Source organism: Amblyomma maculatum, chromosome 10 (genome assembly GCF_055883805.1).
Source record: "Amblyomma maculatum isolate TAMU_Amacu chromosome 10, ASM5588380v1, whole genome shotgun sequence".
NCBI classification, from domain to species: Eukaryota; Metazoa; Arthropoda; class Arachnida; order Ixodida; family Ixodidae; genus Amblyomma; species Amblyomma maculatum.
Genome location: NC_139353.1, coordinates 137517390 through 137528318, shown reverse-complemented (window position 1 = coordinate 137528318; position 10929 = coordinate 137517390).

Genomic DNA, 10929 nt, shown 5'->3' with positions numbered 1-10929 from the left:
AGTAAATTTCGATTCTTCTGCAAAGATCCGCTATGTTGGTTCCGGCAAGTGGATTTCCTTCTCAGAAACCCAAGTGTACGTGCGCGCCACGAATACTGCTCCCAGCATTGTCCCTTTCTGGCAATTGCAACTCTTTCCTGCATTCACTAGAAATTCTCTAATGGCCGTAATCCTCATGCTCCTTTCTTCTCCTGTACGTCAGCGGACGTGTCACTCCGATCGTCTCCTTTGGACAATAGGCATTCCTCACTTGACAATAGCGCTTCTCGACGGGAAGGGTGAACAATTGAACAAAAGCAAATCTGGCTATTTCTCACAGGGCGACGTTTCTTTGTATTTTTCTTGACGTTCCCTTGACAGGGCCAATTTGGCATTTGCAGGGTCTCGACAAAGCAAAGCAGGCTCACACAAAACGATTCATGGAAACAGGCTCACTTAGAGCCCTTGCACCAACAGCACATATCCACAGCACATATCCATGCCCACAGGCGAACAATAGAGCGCGCAAGTGCGGACCATGCATGGTCATAACAGCCTCCTGTCGGCATACAACGAACCGTGCTCGCACCTTGACATGAGCTTCTCCAGTGAATAACTCGTTCGCTTACTTGCCTTGGGCGTCCTGTGCAGCAACCGGAAGGATCAATTCAGGATGACAGTGAGGTGGTCAGTTGTACGTGTGTGTAGAGTCTTAGTCGGGAATCAATGGGCTCGTTACAGTGCCCGCCCATCGAAGAACCAGTCAAGAGCGCCGACTTCGACAGCGAGGCACTCAAGTGGTATCGGATCTGTAATGCTTAAAAAAAAAGCAAGATACCTCAGCTTTCCCATATGTATTCTCGATATTTACAATTTTACATTCTGAATCTGGTGCTTGTATTTCCTTTAATTTAACTTATTGCTCATTCAGGTAGACCGGTGCAATTCTTTCTGTCGGTCATATGCCGCTTACTGAGTTAGGAATACCGATGCTAAGGGGGTGATCTTCTGTACATTGCAAATCTGCCAGTTTCCTATGCACATGTTCCATGTAACTTGAATGAAGGATTATAAAAAGGTATAGGACTGCAGCTTACTGAAAACAAATACATTTGTTTGTCGCCATGCAGTGCTCCTCACAATATTTTTATATTTATTGTAATTAGACAGGATTAATTATGCAAGTGCCGTTCGTATGTTTGCTCGGGACCTCCCCTTTCCCAAGTGTTTGTTTAAAGAATCCCCAGTCTTTGATTGGTGAGAAAAGATGCCTTATTGCTTATTGGTTGCTGTCCCTGCCAAGGGCGGAGACAGATGGCCTAAAAGTAAGTGCTCTGGGTTAAACCAGGGCTTATTTCGTCCGACCAACGGGTCAACCATGTAAATAAGTTTCTCCTTGCTTGTGTCTTCCTTGTTTTTGACCAAAGTAAAAGCGCACAGGAAGACACACTCAAGAGAAGAAGACACAGGACACGCGTCAGTCAAGTTTCAATGCACCATCTAGCCCATCTTCAAGTTTTGTTAAACTATCTTCCTTGTTTTATTTATGTTTAAATTAATAAAATTATAATAGTTAATTAATGTTTTCTGTCGTGCCATCATCTAACATGATTGGCGCGAGTCCTAATCTTCAATTTATCAAGAACGTCGATATTATCATAATGCTTCCTCACTTTGCCACCTGAAGGGAAACGACTTCTATATAGTGTTGGAGGCCCATCTGAATGACTCCCTCGTATACGAGCTCTCCCAGGTATTAGTTGAGTGATATGGTTTGGTTCTGTTTGTGGGGTTTAGCATCCCAATGCGACTCAGGCTATGAGATGCCGTAATGGAGGACTTATGAAATTTCGACCACCTGAGTTTCTTTAACGTGCACTGGCAACGCACAGCACATGGGCGCCTCGCTATTCGCCTACGTAGAAAAGCGGCCGCCGAGGCTAGGATTCGATCCCGCATTCTTGGAAACAGCAGTCGAGCGCCGTAACCACTGCGCCACCCCGACGGTGTGAGTGATATGGGTCCTATAGCATGTCGACTGCTGGATCCTTACCCGGGTTCGGAATTACAATATCCCTGACAATTTCCATTCAGATGGACTTTCATTCTTCTCTCAGAGCGAGTCGTTCAGGTAGTTGATGTGGTCTCTGATCTGTACCTGGCTGAAATTACGGATCATGGCGTTGATGAACTTTTTGCTCCTGCCGCCGTTTTGCGGATGCATGACCGAACTGCGGCGTACACCTCAGCTTTATGTATGGTAGCATCGAGTGCCAGCATTTCCATGCCCTGGTAGGTCAGAGAGCAGGGTGAAGTAATGCTGGTGCCGATGCATTTATTATTTAGTGTCGGAAGGAGCATGGCGTCATCTCCTGGGAATAGGTACCTTCAGAGTGCGTGTAGATACAGATTTTGATTTAGAGGGTCAATGAGGCTCCTCAGGATTGCCCAGGTACGGGAGGTTCCCAGCGTTTGTCGCAGTGACTCGCAAAACCGTTGCCAACTTTTCCGCGCTATGTGGTGGCGTTAGTCTGGGCGTCCTCCATGAGCTGTGCATTCTGCAAGCGGAGGGGTCTGTTTAGGCGCTGTATTTTCCATCGCCTCACAAGGCGGCTGCGCTTCAGCCATAGTTTGAGAAGGTAGATGTCTATCTCTGGGGCTTCCAGTGGGCGGTATGTTTTCTGTGGTGCTGTTGTATGCGTGTCCGACGTCTTCGCTCCAGGTCTCTATCAACTGGATTGAACCTGATGGGACGTATGCATTGCGGTATTTGGGCCAGTTGGTGATATGGGCAGCGCTTAGATCTCTTCTCATCTTGGTATATTATATGGACGCACTTAGCAGGCAGTAGTCACTTTCCAGAGCTTCCTCTAGGTTCGTCTATGTAACCTTGGCAACATTCTTGACCAGGGTGAGGTACGCGCAGGAGTCACGAGTGATGTTGTTGTTTTCTTGCCTGGGCGGATATAAAAGGTCAGAGAGGAGTTGCAAAACCAGGGCTTGTATTCCTAGCGCGACTGTCACTCCTCTTGCAGCGTTTGGCAGGTACCACCAGCCCCGGCGGGGCGAGTGTAAGTCGACTATGAAAAGCTGGCTTGCTTGCGCCAGGTCAGTATCTGACCTATCTAAACTGCACTAGGTATCTAGGTATCTAAACTGCAGCGAACGCACCTTCCGACACGTCGACATTTCTGTCCAATCAAACGGCAACTTAGGGATGGGGGACACTAGATCGGATCTTCACGGCATGCCAGACAAGGGCACGGTACAGGGAGCAGTCATCTCCCCGCTCCTCTTCAACATCGCCATGCTTGGAGTCGCACGGGCTCTGTAGCAGATCCCAAACATTGGATACACACTGTATGCTGATATTACGATCTGGACAACCAGCGGCTCTTCAGGCCAAAAGGAAGAAACTCTTCAAGCGGCAGCAACCAGCATGGAAACAAAGGCCTTTCGATGCGGGTTCCGAAGCTCTCCCGATAAATCCGAAGTTATCCGCGTACATAGCATACATACCACTACACATCACCAAACAACCTCGAAATCCTCCTTCATGGGGCCCAATGCGGGAATTACTATTCATCCGGATCGTGGGTCTCTGCTCCCAAGCAACAGAAAGGTAATACCAGGCGCTCAATCTCCTCAAGACTACAAGGGCCGAATTACGGATTCCGCTCACAAGTTTGTGAGCATGACGTCAAAATTACGGAGCCATGACACAGCCTTGATACGTCAATCGTGACGAATCCTCGGCAAAGGCTGTTGCCTTAGTGTGGCACAAAACCGACAAGGGGCCATCTCCTAACTTATTGTAGCAAGGCGCAATTATTGCGCAATAAATAAAAGAAACAAAGGTTTATTTTGTCAAGGTACTATTTTTAATATTGAATAATATTCAGCTCAAGTAGTAGCGTTTATTAGTTTTGTAATTATACTTGCTGTTAGGTAACTTTGAATGCCGTCAGGGATATGCCGGCGGCGTCATGGCGTGCACATGGCGGCCTGCAAGCAAACAGCTGATACCCCGAGAAAGTGCTGTTGTTTTTTAGCATCGTCTGAAATCGAAGAACTGCGTGGGTGCTGCAAGCACGCTAAAAATCTAATAGAATCCAGTCGAAGTTCAGGTCCTGCAGCGATAAAACTTCATGGAGCGCTTGCAAAATGGACAAAGGCAACTTGCGGAGGTGTTTTCGGTCGGCGCCTACTAGTATCGATGAGAAACGTGCTGAAAGTGCAACGTGCAGGCTCTGTGGTTCTATTTGTTTCTTTTTAGGAAATACAAGAGTGTGAAGCGTGTAGTGTAGGCCAAAATGAAGCTCTCTGATTGCATGATCATCTCTTTGTATGTGGTTGGACAGTTAGGAAAGAACATGACTACGGGATTGCTTCCACCCCTGCCGGGACTGAACCCGAAGCCTTCATTCACTGCAGTGCCACCGTGACAGGGCTTTCGATGTAGCGTTCATTGTAGTGTGCGCTGTATGTTTTTCTCTTTCAGCGTTCTCCATGACTGGGTTGCTTTGCTTTTGAGGGATACCTCCTGCCCACACACCATTTGCTTGATGCATATGTGACGTTTTTGCGCCAGTTTTTATACCTATGAGATTTTCTACTTATACTACAATCACTGTGAGCACTAAAACTCGCAATATTATGCATTAAATTTGTCAGCTTTACACTGTGTAGCATGAAGCAAATGCGTTCTATGCATCCTAACAGTATATACATGCCTGTAGTCATGAAAAGCTCACTAATGGAGACTGCCTTATGCAAACATTATACATAGCACTACTTGTGTCATGTTTCTGCACTGTTAAGTGCCATACTTTGTTTCCTGCTTCTGAAATGCACCAAACCTATGACGAATACTGTGCAAGCCTGTAATCCTTAAGCAATTATTCTTTTATACGTTGCCTCTGTGTAGCACAGTTTTATGCACAATACTTTCATTTCTTGCTCCTGAAGTATGCCCGACCTGAGATGAGTACTGTGCCAGCTTAGTCTGTAAAACAGTATTCTTGTGCGCCTCCTCTGCGTAGCACAATTGTGCAGCACGTGTAAATAACTACCGGTGTTATTGCAGGCAGTTGGTTTCGCTGCTGCATATTCAAGCCTGTGAAATGCTGCAGAAAAATAAAGTTGACAGTTGATACACGTGCTTCTAAAAAAACTCATTTCGATAGGCACCGAAATTGCTGCCTCGTTGTGAAACACTTTAATTATGTACAAAAACACATTCACATACACAAATATGCACGTTGCAAGCAACAGTGAAGGGGGTGTACAAAGACAAATTTGATTTGACAGATGAGGCCTTTTAACGCATGATTCTAGAAGATGCATCTTTACCCCAACAGGTTTCTTGGCACAGACATGAAAAGAGAAGAAGCTGCACTTAGCTGCCTGTTATGAGTTGGTCAGCTACGTGCGGTATATCACGGCCGATTGCTGTGCTAGGATTGACGCCGCAGCTGCTGCTCCACCATGTGCAGCTGTGCCAGCCTCTGGGGGCAGGTCCTGTGGAACAGGCTCACAACATGATTCTGCATGGCTTTTCCCTAGAGGTATGCATGGCACCAGTGATACCACTTCCAAGTAGACGGTACATAGATGTAGCCCTTTCGTGTCCAAGCCAGCAGCCCCCTCCTCTTCTGCAGGCAGGAAGACATCCAAATAATTTATGCAAAACGGCAAATGCTACACGCTTTGGCGGGTAGAGGAGCGTATAGTATTTTTGGAAGCACCGGAAGCGGCTCGTCAGCACGGCGATGAAGTTATTCACCATTAACCTTATAGAGGTGCATGCCTTGTTCTGTCATAGCCTCGAGATCACCACCGCGCGCAAGTTTCTCTCCGGCCGTTCCAATCGGCCGGAGAGAGCGTAAGTTGGAAAAGGGGCGCTCGCCACCTATGCATCAAGTGTTCCGCCGCAGCTTGGCGCAAACTATACAACACGAGTTTCCTCAGCTTGAGCACGTACCACAGTCGAGCTGCCAGCTTTAAAAGGCTACGTGCAAGACGGCAGCCAACAATTGCGCTACCGTTAAAGTACTATTAATACAAGGCCCACATGCGCAAAGTAAGGCAGCGACTACCTGAAGCTGCATGCCTGCCCGAAGCATGCATGCGTGGTCTGGTGCTCTCTGCTGTGGTTCCGCGTCTTTTTTTTTTTTTTTTGTCAGTGTGTATATACGCCGTACATTTGCGAGTTAATTAACTCGCTAAATACAGTATTTACGAGTGAGGCAACTTGCATATACATCCATCGCACGAATGCAATTATCTAAATGGTTCCGCCACAGCCACATGATTATTGCTTACTTAGATGCATGTCACGATAGCCATTTTTTTCTCGCACGGTTTTAAAGCAGCCTTGGAAGATCATAAGCACGCAAGTTCGATAAAGTCCTTACGCAAAACAATTTACATGTGTTTTTATAATATGTCTTACGGCAAGCTTGCGTAATAAAGAAAACGTTCGATAAAGGTGAAGGGTAATCGGGGCACGTTCAGGCACCTCTGCCGTCATATGAGTATATGCGAGGTTTTCGGAAGTGATCGCGTTAAAAACGGATCAGCTTATACGATCGAAAGTGAGGAGAAGCTATTACCTCGTTTGTAAACTACGCGGCTGGCCATAGCATAAATGTGCGCAATTATCACCCGAGTTTCAGCTTATTTCTTGTTTTCACTTGTTTGCATATGCTACAGACTGGGTGCAGTGCTTTTATTTTTACTTTGTACTCCTGTGCCTATACACGCAGAGGGTCAAGCCGAGAAAATGTGTTAATTCAAACGAATTATGATTAGACTATAGAATGACACTATCATACACGCCTGCCACACTAGTTAGCAATTTTTCATTAACTTTTAATGATATGCCAAACTTATCATAATATTTTTGGCACTAAAAATCCGCCGGTTGTAATAATACTAGCCACTTTCTCAACAAAATTAAGAGGCAAACATGTGAACAATTTAAAAAAGACGCATACGTTTCTTTATTTACAAAACTCATGAGGTGGACAAAGAGAAAAACAATATGGGCAAGCACAATCAAGAAGTACGCACAAACATTTCGTTATTTACAAAGTTCAATCACCACATGATGACTACTTGCGTAGTTTTCTATTTGCAAAAGTAAAACTCGCCAGACTAAACATGCAGCTCCTATCCTGCTGAGTTTTTTTTTTTTTCCGGTAAGCTGCTTGATCAATTACTATTTTTCCCGCGTTGATTAGTTGTGGCCTAAGCAACTTTTCTATGATTACCTTCGTTGTTTCAGTGGCGTGGTCCTTTCTTGGTGCACAAAGCTAGAAGAGAGCACCTCTCAAAGTAAGCAACATAAGCTAGCGATATGTACGCTACACATGGAATGTAGCGATGTACGCTTCACTGGAATTTGTTATATTTGCAAGCGAACGCAGAAGCCTTAGGATTAAAAATGGGGAGGAAAACGAATGTCTGATCAGTACACCAAACTGCAGCAAGACTTTGCAGCTGAGAAACATGCATGCCTTTGACCACTCGATCTTACGCTCGTAACTTTGATTGCCTGCCGGCTTCACGAGTGACCGTTAGGCACTCAAAGACTACCCCCTACACAAGATAGTCTTGACAAGTAACTGTTTCACAAGCAAAGAAAACTATCTAAACGAGCACAATGTATATATTCTAAGTAGAATGGAACGCATTATGTGAACGCAACAAGAACATCAACACTCCGCTTCGGTATTAAACACAACACTTAAATTGTGAAACATTTCGGACACACCTTGCGGTCAGTCTTTGCTGGAAAACCAGTTAAAAATGAAAGGCTACGTGACAGGCTCGTAACAAATTTCTCGTCAGTGTACACGCGCAAAAAACGAGAGAACCACCAGCGGAGATACGCCGCGAGCGGGCTGGACGATGCATCGATGGATGGATGGATGGAATATAGGAGCGTCCCCTTTGAAACAGGGTGGTAGCAGTAGCTATCATGCTCATTTTTCTCCATATATATTAATTATTGATTTAGAATGGTTAACTAAACCATCATTCTATTTATTAAATTTTTGTTCCTACATTACTAACGTTATGTCACTTCTCTGCTTTTAAGCCACCAATCTTACAGTCGTTTTTTGCTAGTTTTCATTTCCACCGCCGGTTTATTCACCCGGCCAATGGTATCACTAAACCCCAGAGCTTCAGGAACAGTTACTGCGCCTGCATCAACTTCCGGATGGATACCATACATTCGAGTATAATATGGTCAATTGTTTCACTGGAGTTTCCACATACAGCACATGTGTCATCTCCATTGTTAAATTTCTTTTTGTAGCTGCGTGTTCTAAGACACCCTGATCTAGCTTCGAAAAGTAGGGCACTGCCTCTTGAGTTATCAAAGAAATCTTCCTTCCTGATCTGCATTTTCCACTTACGGTATAATTCCACACTCTGTTTCTTTACCATCGAATTTATCCAATTTTCACCTTCTGTGTTTTTCACCTGTTGCTTAATGCTCTTTATTTCTCCGTCCTTGTGACTAGCATACTTACTAGTTAGTTTCCCAGTTCTTTTTCTCCATTGTGAGTCCACGCTTTTTAAGTACAGGTATTAAAATACTTTAGCTGGCCATCTGTTACTGTCCAATTTCCTCAGGCGTTCCTCATATAATATTTTACTCTGAGCTTCCCGTACTTCGAAAGATGCCCAGCCCATATCACCCTGTACCGCCTCATTTGTAGTTTTGCCGTGGGCACCTAGTGCTAATCGTCCAACGGATCTCTGATTTATTTCTAATGTCGACTGAACCTCTGATTTTAGGCACAAAACCGCATTTCCGAAAGTAAGTCCGGGCACCATAATTCCTTTCCAAATACCCCTCAAAACATCAATCATTATCCCGGCATTCCTTTCGCCCTTTGGCCTTATGTGATTGCTCATGCTTTCCAATGTATGCCAATCCTTTGTTTACCCATACCCGCAGATATTTATATTCAGCTACTATAGGTATTTTATGGCCTTATATTTTAAGACCCTGATCAGTTGAGCTGTTGAAAATCATCAGACCCGACTTAACTGCGCTGAAACTGAAGCCTAGAGCGTCTCCTTCGTCTCCGCAATACTTAACTAGAGTTTGCAATTCTTCCAGACTCTCAGCTAGCAGCACAATATCGTCTGCATACATCAAACCGGGGAGGCGCTGCTCTACCGCCTTTCCATCTAATCTATATGACAAGTTAAAACCTAGGTTACTGTCTTGTATCCTCCGTTCTAGGTTTATCATATAACGCATGAACAGCACCGGTGACAGAGGACAGCCTTGTCTTAATCCTTTGCATACTTTGACATCCTCCGTACTTCTTATCCCTTCCCACGTAATTTCTACTTTGTTATCCCGGTATATTTCCTATAGGAACTCTTTTATCTCATAACCGATAAGGCTTCTTTTAATATGTTCCACAGGAGTTCCCTGCTTACGTTGTCGTACGCCCCGTTTATGTCCAGGAAGGCCAAATACAAAGGTCTATTTTCCACTCTAGATATTTCAATGCATTGGGTAAGCACGAACAGGCTATCATCTAAGCACCTACCATTTCTAAAGCCGTTCTGAAGTTCTCCGAGTATCTTGTTACTTTCTACCCATGCTTGCACCTTTAATTTCGCCGCCTGCATAGCTAACCTGTACATAACAGATGTTATGGTAATCGGCCTGTCGGATTTTATGTACATCCTGTCTCCTTTCCCTTTATAAATCAAATTCATTTTACTCTGCCGCCAGCTGTCCGGAATTTGCTTATTCGATATGACTGTTTCCAGAGCTTTTAACAACGTTTCCTAACTTTTTGAACCGAGTTCATTAATCAGCTTGATCGGAATTCCATCTATTCCTGTAGATGTGTTTTTAGGAATATTTTGTTCCGCTTTTTTCCAGTTTAGATTGGTCAGTTCTAAGCTGCTTTGTATTCTGCTACCTTGTGTTGCTTCCTGATTTGCGGAGATTGCCCTATCGTCGCTCTTAAATGACTCGGCTATAACTGATGTGATGTAGTTCACTGCGTTGTCTCCCTTTAAACAATTTCCCTCGTTATCTTGAATCCGATCCAGCTTTCTTTGATTCTTCTTCCCTAGCCAGCTTATATGGTTACAGAATTTTCTTGCTCCGCCTCTAGTGGCAGCCATCCAGCGATCGGTGGACTGCTTTATTTTACTTTGGACGAGGACCTGTACCTCAAGTTTCTTTTGTCGATATGATTCCCATTTTTGGTCGATTTCCTCCTGAGATACCTGTGCTTTCTTTGCCACTCGGTGTTCCCTTGAAGCAGCCCGTCGTTGTTCAATAGGTTCCCCGATTTCCTTATTCCACCAGCTCCGTGGCTTCTTCTTTTCATTCCAGCGGTTTGCTACTTTAACCTCCTGAATTTTCCTCCTTATGAGTAGTTCTACCTGTTCATAATCCCAGTCTTCCAAGGGGCTTTTCTCTATTGCTTCCTTTATGTCTACTGCTATCTGCGCTATTTGATCGTCGTTTAATTTTGCGTTTACGTTTTGTCTAAGTTCCATTTCTCTTTTCATCAAGGGCCCCATCTGCAGACTAATACGTTTATGATCACTTCGCAGACTACACTCCCCTTCTTTGTCTATTTCCATTTTTGTGACTTTACTATAAATTTCATGCGACATTAGACAATAGTCAATGGTCGGCTGCCTGTTGCGGAATTCCCACGTGATTTGGCCTTCACATTTTGTTTCTATATTTACTATAACCAGATCGTGTCGCTCACAGAAATCTAGCATTAGCTTCCCGTTACAATCCGTGTATCCATCCAGACCGTTGATGTGGTCGTTCATGTCCCCCAGTAGAATAATATTGGCCCCGTTTCCAAACTGGCTTATATCGTCACTGAGACATTCAACAAGATCCTTGTTTTCTTGCCTGCATTGATGTCCTGTTCCTAAATA